The sequence below is a fragment of the Pleurodeles waltl genome, chromosome 4_2, assembly GCF_031143425.1.
Source record: "Pleurodeles waltl isolate 20211129_DDA chromosome 4_2, aPleWal1.hap1.20221129, whole genome shotgun sequence".
NCBI lineage: Eukaryota > Metazoa > Chordata > Amphibia > Caudata > Salamandridae > Pleurodeles > Pleurodeles waltl.
The window spans coordinates 905675255-905699850 of NC_090443.1; positions in this window are offsets into that span (position 1 = coordinate 905675255).

The window sequence follows — 24596 nt, forward strand, 5'->3', positions numbered from 1 at the left end:
CGACTTCTCCCAGCCCTGTTGAAGCCGCATCATAGGCAACCATTCACCCTCAAACCTGTGTCCCAAGGACAGTCTCTTCCATCCTGAGCCTTTAGTACAGGTACCTGAGTCTCCTGTTGTCACCCCCGACAATGATGGTCCTGCCACCAGTGGGAGTGGGCACACTGTGCCAGGGGCACAGGTATGTGGGGGTAGGGTGCATGGGAGGGATGGTGTGGGCCAGAGGATGGGGGCTCCAAGGGACACAACTGACCAGAACACTATCTCTCAAGTCTTGGGAGCCTACCAACATTCCCAAGGCATGATAGGTCAGGTACTGATCATGATGGAGGAGATCAGACAGCTGCATAGGGACAACCACCAGGAAGCCATGCAGCAGTGGCAGGCCCAAAATGCCATCCTGGCTTCCATTGCTGGACTGCTCAGGGACATGAATACCACCCTGAGTAGGTTTTGTACCCAACATCAGACCTCCTCCACTAGCAATGGAACATAAGGCACTTCTACATCTGTAGCTGCTAGTGGAATGGAGGCAGCCCAGGGCAAGGGAATGCCTCAGACACCCCACCCTCTGTAGCAGAAAAAAAAACTCTCCCTGCAAACGTAGATGTCCACCCAGACATCCAGAAGGAGCAGATGCCAAAACCAAACCCACTGCTAGGAAGTGAACCTCTACTGATTGATTCCTCTTGTGTGGCACAAATACACCCTGTTGACTGTTCTGAAATCTATCTCCATTTTCCTATGGTACAAAGACACTGAACTTGTGTTTCCAAATGGTGTATCGGCTACCCTGATGATTTTGTTTGTGTTACTTTTGCTTCTCATCACTCATTTTGTTGTGCCATCCCCAATAAATATCACTTAACCACAGATAATGTGTTAGTGTAATTTATCAACCATAAACAACTGTCATGTATGACAAGTTTTGTATCAAAATGTTTCTCTGTAATGTAAAACATTTGTCATGGTCATTACACATGTACTGTATATATACATGACACGAATCACTTGCATTGTGCATTCCCACATATTTGTTTAGAGAATGCCAATTACCACATAGTGAAGTACTGCTGCTAACTTCAGTGCTTCAGCATAGGTGTCATACACTAGCAACCCACAGGCTTCTAAAGTTAGGGACATGTCAGTCTTTCAGTATCCCAAGAGGTAAATAGATTGGTTCAATGTATCATCAGCTAAAACCTTATCACATACCCATACCATAGCTCCCAAATGGCCATACCACATGAAACAGACAGAGGTCAGTACTAATGTCACCAGTTATGGAACCTTCCACTTACCATGGTCAGGTACCTTCAGGCTTGCAACTCGCCTAAGGTAGTATTCAGACACATACACATTGGTCTGGAAAGTGGAAACGCACTTACAGCTAAGTACAAGTTAGTTCACATACAACGCAAACCATTATGGTGTTAGAGGGTCTGGATACCACATTATGACATGTGTCAGAGACAAATGAACACACACATGGCACCATTGGCCCCACCTCAAATACTAAATAGGTCAGTAGTGTGGAAAAGGACACTGCTATCCCACTGTCCTGAAAGTCTGGGCATAGAACTCACACACCACAAATCTCATGTCAGACAGTACCTGGTTTAATTAATGTTTACTTCACATGTCAGTCTGCAAATCCCATCTGCCTGTGACCCTGTCTGATATTGTCAAATGAGGATGCAGTCAATCTGCAATCTGTACTTGACAAACATAAGGTATAGGCCACAATGATACATGTACATTACACTGCAAAATCATAGGTAGAAATGTGACTTTGATTGTGCATTGTGAAAACATTAGACTATGTACATAACAGTTCTGTACCCAACTCGAAGTAACAATCTGCATGCATATCTGAGTCATGGGCTTTGGAGCCACTTATGACCTATCTGAGGGTCATACTAGGAACCTTATCTGGCATTCCTAACCTCACCAATACCCCACTGAATCACTTTTATTACATTACATCACAGACCTTGAGTCAGTTGAAGTACTGATTTATGAATTAATGAGATCAGCCCTGATGTCTCCAGCTTCATCTTCATCATGCTCATCCTCACTTGGCAAATTTGCAATTCCACCCACAGGATCTGCTTGCTCCCCCTCATCTGGTCTGAACGGTATCTGACGTCTCAGGGCGAGGTTGTGGAACATGCAGCAGGCAACAATAATTTGACAAACCTTGTTGGGTGAGTAGAGGAGGTCGCCTCCTGACTTATCAATGCTGCAAAATCTTGCCTTCAGGAGCCCAAAAGTCTGCTCCACAACATGCCTCATCCTTCCGTGGGCCTAATTGAAGTTGACTTCACCAGGTGTGGTTGGGTACCTCACTGGTGTCAACAACCAAGGACAGTTTGGGTAGCCAGAGTCCCCTGTAAGGTATAGTTACAGCAATCCAAACATTAATATTGGACATCTACATATATGGTAGCAGATAAAAGTTACAGACACACATGACATATATGGCTTACCAGCTAGCCAGGCCCTCTCTGTGTATAGCAGTGTCATTAGCAGTGGGATGCTGTTCCGCATGATGAAAGAATCATGGAATGACCCAGGATACTTTGCACAAACTTATGAAATGTAGAGGTCAGCCAAACAGACCACTTGGACGTTGATGGAGTGGAAGTTTTTCCTGTTCCTATATACTTGCTCATTGGCATGTGGGGGAACCAAGGCTTCATGGGTGCCATCTATGGCTCCAACTACATGTGGAATATGTCCCAAAGGATACAAATCAGCCTTCACATGGGCTAAATCCTCATGTTGGGGAAATCAGATGTAGCTGTCCAGGTGTTTTAACAATGCAGAGAGTACAGCCTTCAAAACCAGACTGAACATGGGCTGAGACAACTCTGCAGTTAGGGCCACTGTATTTTAAAAGGACCCACTGTCCAGGAAGCGTACCACTGACGTGACTTGGACGATGGGAGGTATGCAATTGGGATTACAAATGGCAGGCATTAGATCTGGCTCCAACTGATGACAGAGATCCATGATTGTCTGCCTATCAAGGTGGTGTATTTGGATGGCATGTTGCTCCTCCATTGCGCGCAGGTCTGCTAGTGGGCATAACACTGGAGGTTGTCTTGCTATTCTCATGCCAGGGTAACTATGTGGGAAAACATCAGAATGTGTGTGTGTGACTCAATCTATACATAATAAGTAATGATAAACTGTCACAGATAAAGCTACATTATGTCACATGAAAAAGTAAAAGAGTTGTACTCAGCACATACCTAGGCAACATTTGCCTAAGTAGTTTAATCAGATCCCCTAACCCCTAGCATGTTCTTTAAATGGAGAAACATTTCACTGACAGTAAAAGTGACATCAACTTACTTAATATGTGAAACATATTTGGAACACCTCTGCTATGTTCAGATCATCATTACTCTGCTGACAATAATGTTCCATACACATAACTCATTTTCACATCCTCTACATATTATATGAACATTGCTACATATTTGCATAAAGCCAGCAGTTAACACATTATCATAAATGTGATTCTTAGTAAATGACACACGTTTCACAACCTTAACGTACATATATGAGCCTTAAAATGGCAGCTGCCTGACTCACTGTACTGGGCATCAGGAAGTGACCTAACTCCACAGGCGGATGTCTTCTTGGCAGTAGGCGGTCACAACCGCGGTGGACATTGCCATTGGAACACATTGCTGCCTTTGGTGGACTTGGGCCAATGGTGACGTCCACCGGCGGTGATGGTCCTGTCCATGGCAGACCTGACTGCCATCGAATACTCCATGCCTCACTTGACTCCTAACACTGCTGCCAGCAAGACCTCCACGACCTGAGCTGGTGTGTACTGCCTCTAGGAGCAATCTTGCCACGTCCTACAGGTCCTTATGAGCTGCATAAGCTTGTGGAGGAGGCCCTGCCCCTGTATGAACAGCTCTATGGTGCACCCGAGGAGCAGGTAAGTGCAATGCACTACCAATGTTTGAAATATTAAGTGTATGATGATGTTGATGAAATGTGGTGGAATGAAGAATTGAGATAATATGTATATGGACACGTGCGCATGCGCTTAGATAGTTTTGAGCCCTAATACATAGTAGAGAGTGTGTGATGTATGCGCCCTCACCCAACTAAAAACTGCATAACATTATAATTGAAGATTGTGTTAGAAATAGTTGTAATCTTATACCATGTTTAAAGACATGCTTGTGATCTGGTCATATGTTTTTAGCCAATCCCTGGTACTGGATATGCATGTTGTATGGCTGGCTCCACTTCACACATGGCATGACTGCAGATGGTCATTCCACACAGAAAGGGATTTTGGAGGACGTTTATGTATGGCTACTTACACACACTTTTGTTTCACCCTTCTTGTTTTGGGATGGTGCATGTGGACATGATTTTCTCCTCTTGTCTGTGTTATCCATGCAGGTCAATGCCCACCAGAAAAAGGTGATCTGGCGTGCCATTGCCAATAAAGTGCGAACCCTGGGGGTCCACAGCTGGCAGAGCAACCATTGTAGGAAGCAGTGGGAGGACCTGAACCGCTGGGCCTGTAAGACCACTGAGGCCCAGCTGGGGTGTCCTCACAAGGCGAAAGGGGTGCACGTCTGACCTTGACCCCCTAATGGCCCTGCATGTTGGCAGTGGGCTACCCTGAGTTGGATGGGCATTTTAGGGCAGCATAGCAGCCACAAGGAGGTAAGTACTGACTTAACACATTTTCATCCTCATGCCAGGTCAGAGTATGAAGTGATAGAATCTAAGCTGTGACAATGTGGTAAGTGCAAGGGGTTAAAGGTCTCCAAGGAACACATTGATATACAGTCCTCAACCTTGGTACACAGGTGTGCATGTTAATATAGGGACTTATTACTCTCCTATGTTATCCCTTCTGTACAAAAGCTTATGATGATGCACATGTGACTGTGTATACTGTTTTATATACTCTGCTGGTTGTTCCTTGCCACCTACAGATCCACACTCCCAATATCATGATGGTAAGTTGTTCAGGCCCTCTGTCCATTCCAGTGCCCCTTGATCCATGTCTATGTGCACATAAAATCTGACAAGTTGAAGTCATTCCTACTTTCCATGGGCTTTCTAAAGAGTGACAACTTCCTGTGGGGTAGTGATGTCCCTCTGACATTTCACATGCCATACTTGCTAAACTTACTCAGAGCTGGTAGGAGGTGAACCCATTTGGTAAGTGATGGCTGTACATTGGCCCCTCTAATATCTCATATGAGTGGACATCCTACATGTTGGAAAACATGTAGGTATTACTAGAATACTTTTGCAACATATACATTGATATCAGAGCTCTGAATGTTAGTACCATATACATGTTCTCTGGATGGTAAATGGCTACGGAGCTATTTCCTTAGTCATTGTATTGTCTGAATGCTAAATAAGCCAAGACATATTATTAATAGTTACATTCTTCACTGTTTTTTGCCCACATCATGTGTACATTGTAAGGTTCTGTCATGAATAAACATTGTAATGTATCAAAAACATACTTTCTTTTGCTGTTTTGTATATGTTTTTAATGCTTTTTTGTATGGAAACCTATTGTTTGCACTGACTACATTGTGGTACAGTTTGGTAGTTCACATTCACATGTGGGTGGAATGGTATGTGCAGTCAGTCATTTGGCTTGCCTTAAGGTGTGTCTCTATCATGGCATCCTAAGATGTGGTTTGTCATTGACATGTTCCTAAACAGATGTAAGACTACTCATGTCTGAAGTGTGGATAGTGATGTTGCCACTCAAATTTTGGGCTATTAATGTTGCCACTCATCACGATAAGTTGAACTGTATGTGGCCTTCATGCACGACAGGTGTCCATTGTATTTATGGAGTAGATATGCTAACTGTGGTTGTCTCTGGGTAAATGCTATAGTTGAACTGTATGTGGCTTTCATGCACGACAGGTGTCCATTGTATTTATGGAGTAGATATGCTAACTGTGGTTGTCTGTGGGTAAATACTATAGGCTAAATAGGCCCCTATGCGTGTGCAAGACTTTTTACAGGTGCAGAATGACTAAGATGAGTAGGTCAAGAAAGTATGTATCATCCTTTCCTACACCACTATTGGTACATTTGTTAATGATGTGTTTAGGCTCTTTCATACTCTAAATTTGGATATGCCAGATACAGTAGGTGCATGTTTGCAAATTTAAATTGTGAAGGTTGTGGACCCTGTGACATGAAATGGTTTTGGCTTGTATGCAACATGCTGTCTTGTGTTCAGCATATGATAAGGTTCCTTCCCTGGTACATGACATCAGGTAATATTGTAAGTATGTGTAGATTTTGTGTATGTCATATGTGGAATTCAATGTCACCACTATTTCCCATCGCTTGGTTGTTGGTTGACTATGTTACTGTAGATAGGGACCCAGAATAATCTTGTGAAGTCAGCTTGTCATGGGAAGGTTAGTGTGATAGTTCTACTGATATGATGGTATTGTAAGTGTGAGATAGGTGGCTTAGCTGGTGTGTGACATTGTTGTTATATAGAGGTGTAACTTGTATCTTATTGTGACATGATGTTGGCACTAATCTGGTTCTACCTGGGGGTGTAGTACAACTAGATGTAATGTAAATGATGTGTACAGTGTGATGTTAGTATATGAAAAGAATGTGATGACCCTACCTCTCTTTCTGTTTTCCAGCATCAGCATTGGCAGGCGAAGGAGACGGGCACAGCCGAGTGGGGAAGCTGCTGGCCATGGGACCTCAAGTCATGGGAACACCAACACCCAGGGACCCAGTGGCCCGGAGGGTAAGGGGAGTGTCTCGGAGGAGTCAGGATCTGCCTCATTATCTTCCAAATCATCCTCCAGTGGACACTCCCTGCAGTGGTGGACCCATCTGGGACCACCCCAGCACCATCTCTGTCTGCCATCCCCCTTTCTATCACCACCCTCCCTGCAGCTTCCCATCCAGTCCATGCCCATTCACTCAAGAGGGTGGGTATCTCCTTTGCTGCAGGCACCTTTGCCCCAGCCCCTATTAGCCCTGCTGCACTCAGTGAGGAGGCTGTTGACCTCCTTAGGTCCATCTTTGTGGGTCAGTCAACCATTGCCAATGCCACCCAGGGACTGGCAACTCAAATCCAGCAGAGTAATGCATTCCTCAAGGGCATTCACTGTGCACTGGCTGGCCTACAGAGATCCTTTCAGGCTGTGGCTTGCACACTGACGGCAGCCAGTCACCCTTTGTCTACCGCCCGCCCTCCACCTTCCTCTTCCCAATCCCAACTCCCTCTTCCTCATCCCAGCCAAAGCGCACACAAACAGACAGGCATGCATCCACCTAAACACCCAAGGGTAGCTCAGAAAAACATAAGCACCACAGGACACACTATTGGCATACACAAAAGTAATATTCAGGTGCACACAGAGCAGCAGTAACAATCTGCTCTGACACCCCCATGGCCCCCAGCATCAAAGACAGCATACCTGACACACCAGCAGACACCATACCAACATTCATATATCCAGCCACTACATCTATCCTACCCACAGACACCACCACAGCAGACCCTCAGACATCCTCCCCAGTCACCATACCCATACCCACAGAAACCAAGACCAGTGACACTCTTACATGCAGCACATTTACCATACCTGCAGTAACCACCCCAACAGACAGCCACGCTCCCACCACGGCATCTCCCCACATCTCCTCCCCCCTCAGCCCAAACCACATGAACGCCCTCACTCACCCACCCAACAGACAACCACCACTCACAAGTATGTGTAAAAAATCTTTCTGAGTTTGCCCTTTTCCCTACTCCTATCCCCTGTGTAATCCCTAAATGTGCTGTTTCCCTCCCCAAGTCCATCCCTTCCAGCTCCCAAGCCTCCCATACCCCTTGCAAGTACCCATGCCCCTCCCCCCAACGAGAAGTCTACCCCTCCCATTAAGACCTACCCCTCCCTCAAGCCTAAACCTAACTCCCCTCCAAAGCCAAATCTCAAAGCCACCCTCCCTTGCCTAAGTCCAAAGCCCCCCTGCCACCACCAGCCCCCAGATAATCCCTGAGGTGTCTGCCTCTCCCTTTGATGCCCCTACCTGTGGATGTGGGTATGTGCGGTGCTTTTGTTCCCCAGGGACAGGTTGTGTGTTGTGTGATGGGCATGTGTATGTAGCAGACATGTTGTTTACATGGTATTGTGTGGTTTTTGTGTGGATATGTGTTTGTTACTGAGTTGTGTGGCTTTGTGTGCTTTGTGTGAGTGTGTGTGTTTTGTGCATGGTATTCTAAGTACGATGTGCTGTGTGTGTTAATTGGTAAGTTGTATGATTGTGTAATTGTGTGTGTTTGTTCCCTATTGGTTGTACATTGTGTTGTATGTGTCCCTTGGTTGTGTCTGTTTTGAGTCCTTGCCAATGAGTTGACGATGGTGCGTTGTGGAGTTGTTGTGCCATGTTCTGATGTTGTGTGTTATTGTGTGAGACTGGGCCTGTGCTGTGTTTCCCTGCGTAAGCGTGTGTTTTTGACGTGTGTGTGTGTTGGCTGTAGTGTGTGTACAATGTATGTGCGGTTGTCTGTGTGGCTGTATGTGAGTGTGCATGTCAGTGTACAGTTACGTGTGAGTGCCGCCCTCACACCCCTTCCCAATGGTATGCTGTGTAAGTGTTCAAAAAGTAACACTATACGACTGGAACAGGTAAGTGTGTGTACTCTTGGTTGCTGTTGTCATCGTGGGTGAAGATTACTAAGTCTTTCAGTGAGCAGGAGCAGTGGATGATGTCTAGTTGTGGTTCCCTGGCGGCTTTGGATGAGTATGGCTTCCTGAAGGTGAGTGTTTCCTTTTATAGAATTTGTTTTCACCTGGGTTTCCGTAGTGGTGTGACCGCGGCAGAAATCTTGGCAGTGTGCAACCTGTGGAAACATGGTCTCCACCAGCCTTCAGGTGCCTTCATTACTCTGTGGCGGTCTGAGCGCAGTGGCAGTGCCGGTGGTGCTTTGGCTGTATTCCGTAGGGAATACTGCCAAAGTCATAATTTGGTGGTCTTCTCCACCAGCCTGTTGGCGGTATGACCACCACCGCCAACATGGCGGCCCTGGGACCGCCAAACTTGTCATGACCCCTTATGAGTCTAAGCACATCAATTTATGCATTTATATTTTTTAAATGGAGACTGCAGCTCTTACCTTTCCCTACTCCTCCATTTCCAACATGATTTATGACCATCTGCATGAGGGTGAGTGAGAATGTCTGTTGCACTTTGCCTGCCGTTGGCTGCCTTACTTACGAGTGTAAACTAACTTTTTACACCACTCATGGTTTTGTCGCAGATGCTCCGCGAGAGGTTCTTCTACAGTGAGAGAAAGTTGTGATATAACTTAATTGATTTGAAAACTGCTACAGATGAACAGCTCTAATGATATGAGGATCATAGGGCATGGAAATAACGCTGTTGCATTGTCTTTATATGATCAAATAGATGGTGTCAATGGACATGACAATATAACCATTTTTCCAAAATGTATATTTCATCCAAGCTATTAATTGTGGGATTAATTGACTGCTTAACTTCATTTGTGTGTTTCTAGCTGAAATATATGTTTGGTATGGGATATCTTCTTAATAGCGAACATCATGGAGCTTGTTCTGAAAATTCTCAATGCCTCCTCTTTTGCTGGCAAGTCATTCACACTTCAGATTACTTGGCTTAAAATTCTTGTTTCAAGCAAACTGATCAGTTTTTCAGTAGCACTTAAGGCAAATGGAATAGACAACTATATTTGGAAATCTAATAGATCTTGCACATCTGAAATAGTACGAATTTTGGCCCTCGTTTTGTACCCCTGGAAAATTCAAGGAAGCAAGGGTTAGAACCTCTGAAATCTGGGGTTTAATGGATTGTGTAATCAATCACTGGATAACAGTGACACGTGGAGGGGACTAATTTCTAAAAGGCATACCTTCTATAATGGATATTGAATGAATAAACTACCCTGTCACTAGTCAAAAGCTGACTCTGATGCTATTGAAGTAGCCATAGCTGTTATTTGTAATTAGCAACTAATTGGATGATGTACTTTACTACCTTGCTTAAATCCACCGGGTAACTACCTGGCTGCCCCATACTCCCAAAAATATTTGATTTGGTTTGATTTAAATGGATTGAACTGCATTTCGTTGCTTCAGAAAACCTACAGAAGTGTGTGTGTGTGTGTGTGTGTGTGTGTGGGTGTGGGTATGATACCGGATCGGTCCTCATAGTGTGGGTAAATACTGTCAGTTTCAGACAAATACTATCCTTGTGAGGGTCAGTGCATTTCGAGGGGCGGTCCCGTAGTGTGTTTAGGTAGTTTTGAGCGAGTGCATCAAAAATTTAAAGTGTAGTTATATTTTGTCTTGGTCTGCTTTATAACCCATATACACACTTTATTATGGTCAATGGCCGGTCCTCATAATTATAGGTATGTCATGTTGTGTGTGTGTGAGCACAAGCAATTGTGTGAGCAAGAGTAAATGCCAGTACACAAGTGAAGAGTAAGAGAAGGAAACTTTTTGAACTTTTACACATTAGTAGAAGTGGGTGAGCTGCGTGGGTCTGTGAAGGATCTGCAGTGCCAGTGGTCGGTGTAAGTGCTGAACTCTGCTTTCTGTTATCAATTCTGCCTTCACGCCATTTGCTCATACCTTTACTTAAGCAAACATCGTTGAGTCTTTTGAAACCATTTCAACAACAATATTTTGTATTCCTTTCTCGATTTGCACTTCATCCAACATTTAAATAAGTTAAAGGGTTTGAACAAGTACCGTCTAGACTGTCAGTTGCACTCTAGATATGCAGATTTTCTAAATAATAGAAAATAAATAATAGAGGTAAAACAACTACACTGCGCAGATAGAATTAAACCAAACATATTATTATATTTTGTAAATTATTTTTACATTTTATTATAAGCTGTTGGCACTATAACATGCCATGTTGTTAATGAAAGGGCACGTTAGAAACCGCCTTGCCTATTACTTTTACATGTTTTATATGAAGAATATATTGCCTTAAAAAGGATAATAAAACATACAAATATACTTTGGGCAGAATGCAGGCAGCTCTAATAAAAATGCCGTTTACAGTTAAAGTGGTTCTATTATAAAGGTATTATTGTGCATCATGATGTGCAGAACCTCTCTAGCCGGTCTCACTGACCAATCTTTTGTAGTACATTAAAAATTGTCCAATTTAAACATTTAATCTATCGTGATGTTTACAATGGCTACTGAGAGCAGGGGAGCAGTGGATATCCTTGCTTCAGGATCTCCTCTCTCAGTCAGAGTTTGAAGGGGTTCCTACAATCTGTAGCCCACCCTGAGGGGCATAATTAATTAACATTTTGCCTGTATACAGTGACTAGTAATAAGGGTAGCTGGTTTCTAAGTGCTACCCATGTTTGATGATTAGAGAACTTTGGCAATGGTAATTATGGAAACTGTCCAGGATTGCACGATATAGTGAAGTAATTAAGTCCAGGGGGAGGAGTTCTGGGGGATGTTGCTAGAGAGCCCACAGCAAGATTGTCAAAAATTAGAATAGCTTTGCCAGCCGAAAGCTCAAACCCCCAAATATCCTCCATTTAGACTGCCACTAAAAGGGGAATAATATCTACAATCTTAGAAGGTAAATCTGATCTAAAAAAAAAAGGCAGTTGTCGTTGCAGTGATATGGCTGAAATACTGCACGGGGACTGAGAAGATGTGTGGGCCTAGCCAGCAGGAAGGTGGCGGCAGCCGACAGAGAGCATAGTGGAATCAAGAGCCTGTGCCCTAGTGAATGAGGTCTCTAGTGCTGGGAGTGCTGCAGTGATGCCCCCCTACTATTGCTACTGAGGGGGGACAGCACTGTGCCAGAGCCGGAGAGCCAATGGAATTAAGGGTGAGATGCATACCCCTTGTGAGTGATATCAGAGGCTCGCAGGAGGCGGGGCTGAGGCCTTGCATGACTGCCTGAACCAGCACCAACCGGTCCCCGTCCACCTCCATCCACCTGGATGGTACCTAGGCCGCTAGCAGCCCCATGAAGGGGACGCGTTAACAAAGGTATACCCCATACGACTTCACAATGGGAGGATATAATTTTAGCCTCGTACTATTGTACATTTTGCGTCTATGTGATTTGTTTTCTTTGCAGTTCCAGGGATAGCTTTACCATGGTTGGGATGCTGAAGTGGGTGGGGGTAGTTATGTTTACTGTTTGCAGCTCCACCGATGTAACAGTACTTATGTGTATTCAAAGTCACACCATGCACTATTTCTATTGTTGTGTATAACAATACTGAATCACACACAAATATAATGACCCCTACTACAGGTCGCATTAACTGCCTTACGTGGAATGAGTGAGGTTTACATAACCCCAAGAAAACAAGACAAGTGCTCGCCTTTAGACCGTCAACATGTGCAGGTCCCAATACTGTAAGAAAAGCATCTCACACAGCACACAGAACCGACAAAAGGGACTAGGTGGGCTGGAGTCCGCAGAGCTTCATCCTATTCATCATATTCAAAAGAGGTCCCCCTGTTGATTAAGAAAGGGGTTCAATTCATGACCACACATTCTGAGATTGATGATCAGGGCCGTTACGTCATTGTGCATTGATGCCTATGTGGAATTGCCATTCTTCTCGTAATCTCCTCTGGCCCCAATATTGATGATCCTGTGTTTTTATAATCGAATCTGGGGCCGATTAGATTTGAAGCCTTCGTCTGTCTTATAGGGTGGGGACCTCAACACATACTTAGATTCAGCACTGGACCAGCCTGCTGTAACAGAATGGCAGGGCAAACAATCTGCACAAGTAAGGCATGGAAGACTATGGGCTCCTGGACATGTGGCACCTACGGCATCCAGGGTCATGGAGGGAACTTTCACATCCCCAGTACACAGAACTTGGTCTAGACTTAACTACGGGTTGGTGACTAGGGAAGTGAACATGTGGACAACGGCGTACAGCACATGCGGAAATCACTTTCAAGTCATGCCCGGGTGTTTTTTGAAAATTGCAATTCCCACACACATGCCCACACAGCATCAGTGGAAACTTTAGGGCATGGCACTACTAGATGTGACCTTTCGAGACTGGATACGCACAGCGATCACACAATATTTTGAAGAAAGCAAGGGTACCATAGAAGAAGCAGGCACACTGTGGGAAGTGTTTAAAATCACTATTAGAGGGGCATGTATTGGGTTACAGACAGGAGTACTGAAGTACATTAGATCTAGCCTACAATCTATAGAGAACACATTGTGTGCCCTCGAATGGGAATACAAGAGTTACCCGAACTGATCCGATAATTTGATACTAATACGTCTGATACGAGTGGTACTCGGTTCTGAGCATAAATATTTCCAAATCAACCATTTTTTCCCTGACTCTAAGTACTGAGCCCCATGCAGTGGACTTCCCTTTGGAATGGTGCACAGAGCCTATCAAATATTTAGGCATACAGGTGCACAGAGATCCAGACACACTCATTTGACAGAATTATGGCACTGCAATCTCGAAACTGGAAGATCAGGTGGCTCAGTGGTCGCAGTTACCCTTGTCACTTGCAGATAGAGTGGCAGTCATGAAGATGGTAGTACTGCCCAAATTCTTACACATGTTTATTAACATTCCTATCAAACTGACACAGGCCTTGTTTAAAAACCTCAGATCCTGCATGATCACCTTACCCTGAGAGGGCAAACAACCGAGAATTAGCTGAAGCACACGCCCCAGACCCACAATTCTAATACTTATGCACACAGACACAATTTGCTCACTACTGGTACTACCCTCCAAAATACATACCACATCTAACTATAGAAAGCAATGATGCCCATACCACACTGCTCAAGGCTGTGCTCCAACATCCACGTACAGGCACAACACAGGCAGAAATAAACGCTATACCTAACACCATGACAGCCTGGCGGTCTCTTGACACCAGAACAAAAAAGTCCCCTCTACACGCATGAGCATTGCCATTGCTCTACCATCCAGCAGTTTCAATCATACAAGAGCATAAACCACTGTCCTTACTCACAGAAGCAGGGGTAAGGAGCATGGGAGACATTTACCCAGACGTAGGTTCAAAGAGCTAGATGATATAATGCAAACACAGCATCGGACCACACTGGTAATTTTTATATATCATCGACCGTGCAGCCATGAAGGCACTATATTCACAATTTTCAGACAAACCACCACCCGCCAGCGATGATAGCACTGCAGACACTCATTATATGTGGCATGCATAAAAGTCTCATCACCAGACTAAACAATGACTCCCAAACAGACAGAACCACAGGCCTTACTGCTGCACTTGATAAGTGGAACAACCTACTGGAGGCTCCACTTACTTTAGAGGAATGAGGGTTTTGCTACACACCAACATGCAGACTCACATCTAATTGTAATCTGCGAATTATCCATTTTAAATATCTCCAACAAATCTACTATACCCATCTCCAGCTACATAAATACGGGCTCTGCACAGATGGAAGCTGTGCTCACTGTTGGGCCATAGAGGCAGACTTCCTCTACCTGTCCTGGGCATGTGACCCCGTTCATAGCTTCTGGGTGCAGGTGACACATACCCTTTCAGGTATGGTGATGGAACAGGTAACATGCACTCCCCAAATGTGCCTTTTTGGCCTTGTTAAACTGCTGCAGCAGGCCAACCATAAACTGGTAGTGGTGGCTCTTCTGTTAACAAAGAGGATGGTGTCCACTCACTGGAGTAAAAGGACAATCCCTAAACTGGATCAGTGTTTAGAAGACATGGCGTACTGCAGAGATCAACTGGAAGCTTATGCTGAGGAACTTCCATAACCCTCAATACAACATCATTATGTTCAATTTTACTGTAAGTGACATTACATAATGCTCATACTCTGTACAATGCATTGGTGGCCTGTTGACATTGAAGTTGCAACTGTTATAAATATCTGAACAATCTAATAAATTAAAAAACAAGTGATGAAGTCAGGGTTAGAATCTGCACCTCCCAGTCCATACATACACAGCTTTCATAACTTTTTCTGCTTCTATGATCACAGTAAATAGAGTGGAAGGGGGACTGGAAGAGGTCTTGCAACCCCATAGGTGTTGGAGGATGTGAAAGCTGAATTAATTACTAATGATTTTCATTTATTAATGGTTAAGAATTTGCATGGAATTAGGCTAACATAGAAAAATAATGTGTGACTTGTTCTAAATGTGCCCACTTGAGTGGCCGTCATTAACTATGTAAATGTTTTTAGTGAATGCATATGATTATTAGTTATTGTGCACATGTAGAGAAAAATGTATTAGTTTGTCACATTAATGTGTTTATGTTACGTATTTGATTTATTCATTTTAGGCTATAGGTTGACGAGTTGTGGGCCTAGTTGCAAAACCTCATGTTAAGCTGCAGTGTTTAATAGATGATGGGCAAAGTATTATCAGACTAGAAAATGAATGCTGCGCGGACCAAACAATTTGCAGATGTCTTTAACTTTCTCATGAGAACTGCTTGCAGAACCATGATGTACTAGAAAGGATACTAAGTTAATTTGATGGGTGAGACTGAAATGTTCCCAGGAACCAACAATGGATGCACTGTCTAGATTACGGATTGTAACAAAGGAGATACCTGACTAGCCTGACGATGGGAACAGGAGAAGAGGAGCCAAACATCGACATGTGAAAGACAGTTTAGTTATAGGTTAGATTTGGGTTTTACTTTCCATTGGATCAATTGTAACTGTACGATTTTCTGACCAATGACGATGTGGGAAGATTCTTTAGGAAATTCTAACTTAGCCTGACTGCAGAGAGAGTTCCATGCCATTATCTCATTTTCCTTATTTGTGCATTGTTTTATTCTGTTTGAGGAGCTGAACAGTCCCTGATGATCTTTTTCCTTTATAACCATCCTCATAGGGTAAATTTGTGCTAATGTGGATTCGTTAGCTTGCTAAATTTATGTGGTTCAGAAGCTTAGAGCCCACCATGTCTGAACCATTCCTTTCACTGCCCCGTTATCGAAACTGACCAGACGGATGTTCAACTGATGAAGAAAATCGCAGCTTGCTGATCCAACTGAGGGGAGGTATAACATAATGCTATTGGTTGTTGTAGATTTTTGTTCTACAATTTCTAGGTACTAACCGCTATTTTTATAGAGCCATAGTTAGATGTTTTCTAAATTAACTTTGACTAAATTGCTTTTGCATGAAGTCCAAACATGCTATTCTAATTTGAGGGTTAGTGAGAAATCCTAATGCTGACAAAGGTTATCAATAAAGAATTGATCTTGTTCACCTGCTGAGACAAGATGTATGCCATTTCTATTGTGCGGTTATTGTTACTATTGATTTGTACGGTAACTCTTGAATGTTTAATTGTAAATGATTTAGTTAAATTGAGACACTTTAGAAGATTTGGTCAGCCAGTGTTATTCATATATGTTTATCATTTGGTATTGAGACTAATATACGTGATATTAGCATTGTTAATATGGAAAAATAAACTTTCTAACTTTTGCTAAAAGTGTGGTTATTCATGGCCACATGGGTCCTGGTTCGTGATGTTTACTGACTCAAGATTTTGACAAATTGATTGCTTTATCTGTTGGGGTCACTAGAGTTGGTTGTGAAGAGGGATAAGAGTAATGATGGTGAGATTTCTCTAAGCGCAGTCAGAAGGTCGATTGAACCTTTAACATGTCCCTTTATGAATAAATTATAAAAGACCAAATAAAGTCAGACACACTCACAGTTTTTGGTAGCAGAGGATGGTTATGTCTCCTTAAGAGGACACCATCATTTTTCCAGGTGATCTTCTTTCAGTTTTTGGACAATTGAATGGTTCATCTCTTCAAGAGGATTAGTATTTGCCAGTTTTGGAAACAAGAGTTGGATGGTTTGTCCCCGTTGTATAAGAATTTAAGATTATGGGGGTCATTACAATCCCGGCGGTTGGCTAAAATGTTTGTGTAAGTACCACCAAAAGGCTGGCGGTATTTACCGCCACATTATGACATTGGCTGAAGCCAACCCGCCAATGTACCACTCTGACCACCACAGCGGTAACAGCGGCCGGGATGGAGATACCCATCTACAGCCCGGCGGCCGCCATTGTTCGGCCTGCGGGATTATGACCCGCCTATCGCCACGTAATGCCACGAAAACAATGGCGGTAGGCCATATCAGTGACAGGGAATTCCTTCCCTGTCACTGATAGAGGTCTCCCCCTCTACCTCTCCAGTTTCACCCCCCTCTCCCACCTCTCCAGTTACCCCCACCCCTCCTACATCCACTCCCCCTTCACACACACACACACACACACGCATACACACATACATACACGCATGCATACATCAAATCACACACACATCTGCTCACACTTCCAAACAGACACGCACTCACATTTCACAACATACGCGCACTCACACATCCGTACATGCACACATGCATTCAACACTCAACACACACCCACATTCACGCACATGCATACATTCACACATCCCCACACAACACCCTCCTTGCCTGTCGGAGACCTGACTTACCTGGATCCATGGGGTCCTCCAGCAGGAGAGGGGACAGGTAGCTGCTATCGCCAGCAGCGTCTGCCAGCAGAACACTGCCAGGCCGTATTATTGGTCATAATATGGCTGGCGGAAGTCTACTGGCATGGTACTACTGGTGGTAGCAGTGCTGCCTTACAGCCGTCCCCAGGTATGGCCACAGCCGTATTTCCGCCATTCTTGTGGCGGAAATCCGGCTGTGGTCATAATATGGCAGATGGCTGGTAGCCACAGCGACGGTCTTTTGGCAGCCATCGCCATGGCGGTAGGCAGTTTTTACCGCCAATGTCATAATGAGAACCTATATCTCCCTAAGAGTTTAATATGATTTTCTGGAAACCTTGGAGTTTGCCAATGCTTGTTTGAAGATGTTTTCGGCATTATAGTGAGAGTGTGAATGTAATAGGTTTTGCGCTTGCACAGTTTAAGCCAATCGCAGGTGAATTGTGATGTTTGTGAGTGGATTGGGAGTTTGCATACTCCAAATGAGGTTGTTTAAGGAGTTTGTGTACTCCAAATGAAGTTGTTTAGGTAGTTTGCGTACTCCAAAGGATGTGAGTAGGGAAGTCGTCGAACTTCATAAGTGTGTAGTGCTTTGTGTCAAAAAATTGCCCACGTGGTTGCTGGTATGCGGACCCTGCGTGGTGTAAGACTCCAGAGTATTGTAAAAGTGTATGTCACTTGGTTTATGTTGTAATTTGTCCATTTAATGGGTCAATCAGGTGTGGTTGACAAACTCAGAGTGCGAGTTAAAGTGCGTAGTAGGTTTTTGATGGAGATTTGGTGGGACCTATGTGCATCAGGAGGATCCAATGATCATTTGAGAGTAGAATTCACAGGTTGAATTTTGCTTGCAAGTCAGGGAAACTGAGATAGGAGTATCTGTTAGAGCGAAATGCTGCAGTGGAAATTCAGTAAGGTTTCTGAAGCAGTGTGTTACCTACCTGTAGTAAACAGATAAGTTGTGCATTGATTTTATTTAGTGCTCGTAATATTTGCATTTAATTGGGAGGATCTGAGTTTGAGAAGGCAAGCCGAAAGGCTTTGTTAGCCGCTGTACTTGTGAGTGTGACATCATTAAAGCCGTGCTGGGATAGGTCTGTTAGTGAGAAGGGTCGCAAACAAATTGGTAGACAACCGTGAAGCGTAATTGGTTGAGAAGGTAGAAAGAAATGATTTTGGGATGAAATTTACTTCCTGATTCGATTGAAGTAGCATGAATTACACAAGATGGCATTTTTCAAAGCTTTAAAGAGTGCCTTAAGGGGAGATGTGTTAATTCCAACTAGAATAGGAGAAATTATCCCACAGAAGGTGCACTTGCTTATATTGTGTTCGAAGAACAAGGTGCTGTGCCATGTCTTTGGCTGAAACAATGGTGCAAAGAAACAGAGAGAGACGGGAGGTTAGCATTCCCCAACCAGGCAACATTCAATTTGAGAATTTTAGAGAATTTGAGTAGAGTACTGTATGATTTAAAACCTTCTTCCCAGACCTGCACAGTTTGAAGCATTAGCTATTTGGGAATTAGTGGCCAGACAGCAACACAACAGAAATTCGAGAGGAGATTAAGAAAGACTGAAAAGACTTTAGCTGAGGCAAGATGGGATGGTGAGCAGAAATTCTGTAGAACTGAGACTTTACAGGGGATTAAGTTGTTTCCTGCAATTACACAAGAGAACGAGAGAGAGGCTAGAAAAAGTACCAAGAAGAGGGATTCCTATCCTTCTGATGACAAAAGAGCAGGGATTGACCGAGTGGTAGGAAGAATTTGACTTTTGATGAGGATTCTGATAATGACGAGTTTATTTTGCAATTATTGAGGAAACGTCCCCCACCGTATGCAGCGCATTAATCAGGTTCAAGGGCTAGTGCAGACCCTACAGCAACAATGTCTATTGAAAATACAGAGAGAGAGATACAGGTTAGCCATAATGTCCCTCCCACTTCTGTGATTCAAATGCCTATGCCACAGACTGACAGACTGAGAATTTACCCAGATGTACCTATTATAGATACTGAAACAAATGTAACTTTAAGTAAGATGCCCATTGCAATGCACGTTAGGGGATTGAGGGTTGGTCGCAAGGCTTAACTCCCTATTTTCCATATTTACTGCAGCATCCTTAGTAGAAAATCCTTTCAGTTTTCCACTTCGATTCCATCAAGATGGCTTTCAGATGTGGCACACATTTGGCAAAAAGTATAAATATGCCCCTAAGTGTGAGACAATGGGTCAGTCTTGGGCTGTTGATCTTACTTCCACTTCCCCAGACATTTTTGTGAATCACTTACCATGTTAGCCTTTTGGGAATCTCGGCAGACACAGCTGATAATTTTGACTGCCTTGGTTGCCTTACTTTCACATAGAAACTCCTGGCTCCTCATTAGCAGAATTGGGAAGGGGAAGCATAATAGATTATCAGGACAAAAGTTATTGGTCCAAAGTTCATATAATTTGATGTGGCTCTCTGGGTATAAAGAATTAATGTACACATTAAAGCTTTTATTTTCCCTTAATTCCAATTCTATACCGTCACTTTCATATTGCCTTTCTTATTCAAGGAGGCTCTAAGCCAAAATATTGGCTGTAAACTTGGCAAAAGAAATCCCAGTTCTAGATGACTAATACAATATATTGCTATTTACCATACATTTTAACACACCTTTCTGAGTGGGCCTGAAGGCTGTATCCATGTCTTTCACTGGTGTTAACGCATCTGTCCTTATTTGGTCTTTTAATTTTAACTTATAAGGGGACGTGTTAGAGGGTCGATGGACCTTTTGACTAAGCTTAGAGTGATTCCACCATAAGTGTCAAATACAACAAAATTTCTTCAACAACATCAAATACCCGTGGAGGCAGGAATCTTCATGCACCATGACCCATTTGGCCATGAATAACAAGACCTTTATATAAAAGTTATAATGTTTATTTCCCTATATTAACAATGCTAATGTCACATAAATTAGTCTCAAAACCAAATGGTATACATACAAGAACAACACTGGTTGACCAGTGTATTGATCATTAAATATTCAAGAGTCACAGTAGAAATCAATAGCAAGAATAACTCCGAAATAGAAATAGCATACACCTAGATTCAGCAACTGAGTAACATCAATCACCTATTGATAGCGATCTGTTAACATTTCAGGTCTCTTTTACTAACCGTCTAATTAGAATAGCATGTTTGGACTTCATGCAAAATAGTTTAGTCAACATAAATTTGGAAAACATATAGCTATGGCTCTATCAAAGTAGCGGTTGGTACTTAGAAACAAAAGACATGATCTATAACAAGCACAATAGCATTTTGTTATACCTCTCTTCATATGGATCTGAAAGCTGCTATTATCTTTGTCAGTTGGACATCAGTTCGGTCGGCATCAACAACGGACCATGGAAAAGAATGGTTCAGATATGGGGACTCTAAGCTATCCGAACCATTAGGAAGCAACATCTAAGGGATCCGCATTCAGTATCAAAATTTTAAGCAATTAAGGTAAAGATAGAATCCTCTACGGAGGAAATCAAAGTAGGAATGGGCACACACCTCTCTGTTCAGTCGGGCTAAGTCAAAATTGTCTAAAGAACTTACCACGTTGCCATTGGTCACAGAATCGTACATTCACAATTAGTTGAATAAGGATTCACACCCAAATCTAAAATGTAACTAAACTGTCTTTCACATGTCGATGATTGGCTCCTCTTCTCCAGTTCCCACCATCAGGCTCATCATGTAGCATTTTTGTATCCATCCGTAATCCAGTCAGTGCATCCACAGTTATCTCCTGGGAACATCGCCGTCTCATGCATCAAACTATACATTAAATCATCTACTTGTAAAAGATCTTCTAGCAAGCAGTTCTCATGAGAAAGTTAAAGACATATGCTAACTTTTGATCAACTCAGTGGAAAACAATGCATGATATGATTTCTCTAGTCATACATTTCCCCCGATTTTCTAGAACAGTACAGCTTAATATGAGGCTGTGCAAACTAGGCCCAAAACTTCACTAATTTAAGGCCTACAATTAATAAAGCAAATGCATAATACAAAATCATTAATATAACACATTACTACAACAGCCTAAACATAGGCACTTCAATTAATAGTAATAAGGGTTTAACAAGGACACTTCGTGATTAATGACGTACACTCAAGTGGGCACATTTTTCATGTCCCACATTATTTTCTTTGTTAGTCAAATATGCTGATTCATAACCCAAAATACATAAAAATCATTAGCAATAAATTCAGCGTTCACACTGGCACCTTAATCTTGCTGAGTTCTGAAAACCAGCAACTTGGACTTCAGCGCATACTTTCAACAAAGGCTAGTGTGTGGATTGTGATTTCAGAGGTTATGTCAGCTTTTGGGATTGCAGTCCAGCAGTTACTGTTCCTTTAGGGAACATAACTGTCTGATTACTTTAGTGGACAATGTTTATTTACTGTTCACTAGGTGGCAGTGAAAATGGCTGAACAACGAAAATAGAAGTGAATGTTGTCATTGAGTATGGCTACATTTGAGATGCCAATCAGAAGTTTCTAGCATTGGAGAATGATTGAAGTCATAGAGGAGCATCTCAGAACGCAGAGCTAGACTATGCAGGAAGGACAGTTTCTATACCCTCTTTTTGAAAATGTTGTCTTCATCAGACAGATTCGCAATGTGCAAAAAAAGTCCAAAAGGTAACTAGAATAGGCTTCAAAAATATACCTACATAGCTATAGTTCTGTAAAAACATATTTATTTTGTTGTAGTACAGCCAATATATAAATATATTAAGATACATGATAATATTCAGTAAATTCATAAAGGGAAATGTGTGAAAATATAGTACTCCTCTATACATGTACACACCATGTGCAAGTTAGAAAATAATCTTTCTTTTTCTGATTGAAAGCTTTGCACAGTATTGTATTCCCTGACAGCTTTATTGGGCCATGGTAGGCCCAGGAGTCATGATGTTTTATGTTGTGAATTGCATATTTTATTAAGCGTAACCTAATTTTCAGACCTGGCGAGGGCACCTATGGGGTTTGTGAGAAGCACAGTTGGGATTTGTGGATGTGAATGCTCTCTTCCCTCCAAGGCCGTTCAGTGCTGCTAGACACCTGCATATTAGAAACGTTTATGCTGAAACTAATTATTTGTTTTCACATGACCTTCTGACATTCACATATCAAGCAAAATGTATGTATACTAGATAAAAATGTGCATGTTTTAGAGCTCTCTCCAACTGATACATTTCTAGCATGTCTGGTCAGTTGAAATGACAACTGTCTTTGATGTTTTTGCTTTCCTGCCCACTAACTTGTATTTTTTTTTTTTTTTTTAAGATTATAATGCGGATCAACAGACAGAGACTCCTGCTTTACTGTAAACAACTATAGTTGTGCAGTAAATATACATGTACCAATAGAAGTTGTAATTTCTGCTAATCAATGGTTATTTCAGTGAAACAGTGCAGGAAAGCTGAAAAGGAAAGTTGTTTAATTGTTTAACCGTTTGTCTTTCCTTGCGATGTATGTATATGTATAGAAAGGTGTTGCCTAACTCCCTTGTGACTGATGCATTGACATGATATCTGTGTATGCATGGGCTGATTAAGCTGCTTTATAATGTTGAGTATGGAGCTTTGAGCGTGTAGTGATGCATGTAATAGTGGTCTCTAGGTTCTGGGTGAGGCCTGGGAGTGGATTGCAGCTGAACGGGGAATCGCGCCCTAACTGTGATTGTAACCTAAGGGTCTGACATGGACTAAACTCATAACTGGATGGCTCAAGATTCTTGTGTGACGTCTCTGTCCTCTGACTACAAAATGTTGATGACGAGTTTTTAAAAGAACGTTCATGGAGATGCAGCGGGTCTCTGGCAAGAGTTGGGAGTCCAACCTGACAGAGGAGGAAGTCTCTCTAGACATGAAGAGAGAAAACTGTGCCAAATCCACTGGCAAGTGGTGTCACCATGGTTGCTGGGTGCAGCGTCTTCTCCAGCCAGGCACCCTCTGAATGACTAGGCCACATATAGAGCTGTAAATCCCACAGCTTTATTACACTGCATGTACCAGTGAACTCCCAACATTCTAAAGTAAACTCCCATACATTCTTTTCTAGGGATTATGTCACACACTGATACAGAGTTGTTGGGGAGCCATAAAGGTTCTGTTCTAAATCATGCAAGACACTACACTGGGCAGATAGCTCCGTGAGAAGGTCAGGCAAGAAGCTATTTGAACGGTGTTAAAACTGTAGTGGTACCTCTCAATGAAGAGTCCAAAGAGATAAGGTCTGCAATATGAAACAATAAGAAACAGCAGCAAGTGTGTTCACATTGAGCAATTAACAACTATTGATCACTTACAACATGCACTGAGTGAAGGAACACTTTGTGGCCAACACGCAATGCTCTGGAGTCCAGAGCAAGGGTCAATGAAGAAGATGGACCATGGGACAGTTTACGTATACAAGGGTATTTATGCTCAAGGGGAGGCAATGATTATGTTTTTGGTTAATGCACTTGTTTGTCTTTATGGTTTTTGTGCATTTACAGTTTTTGGGAGGTATCTCCTGCATGTTTGTTTGTTGTGCAATAAGGGGTGATAAGTTTACAGTTGTGAGGCAGTTTTGAGAGGGGTTGAAAGTAACCTTCTTTTATACAGTTAGACTTACATTGTGTAACGTTGTGTCAAAAATTTGAAGTGGAGTCTGGGTGTCAGATTGAGGAAATGGTATTTAGTTCCCAACTAAGAGCATGATTTGCAAACAATTTTGTGTAGTACAGTTTGTAGTGCTAGAAAACGTACTACAAAATCAAAGTTTTGCCTATACTTATATGTGGGGAATTTTCCACCCTGACTCAAGTATCTGCACATGTAAGCATGAATTTGAATAGTAAGGCCAAGATTTATGAAAAGTGAAGCTAAATTACATGTTTTTGCCACCTTGAGCCCCTACCATCACCATGTGTGCGCTGTATGTAAAC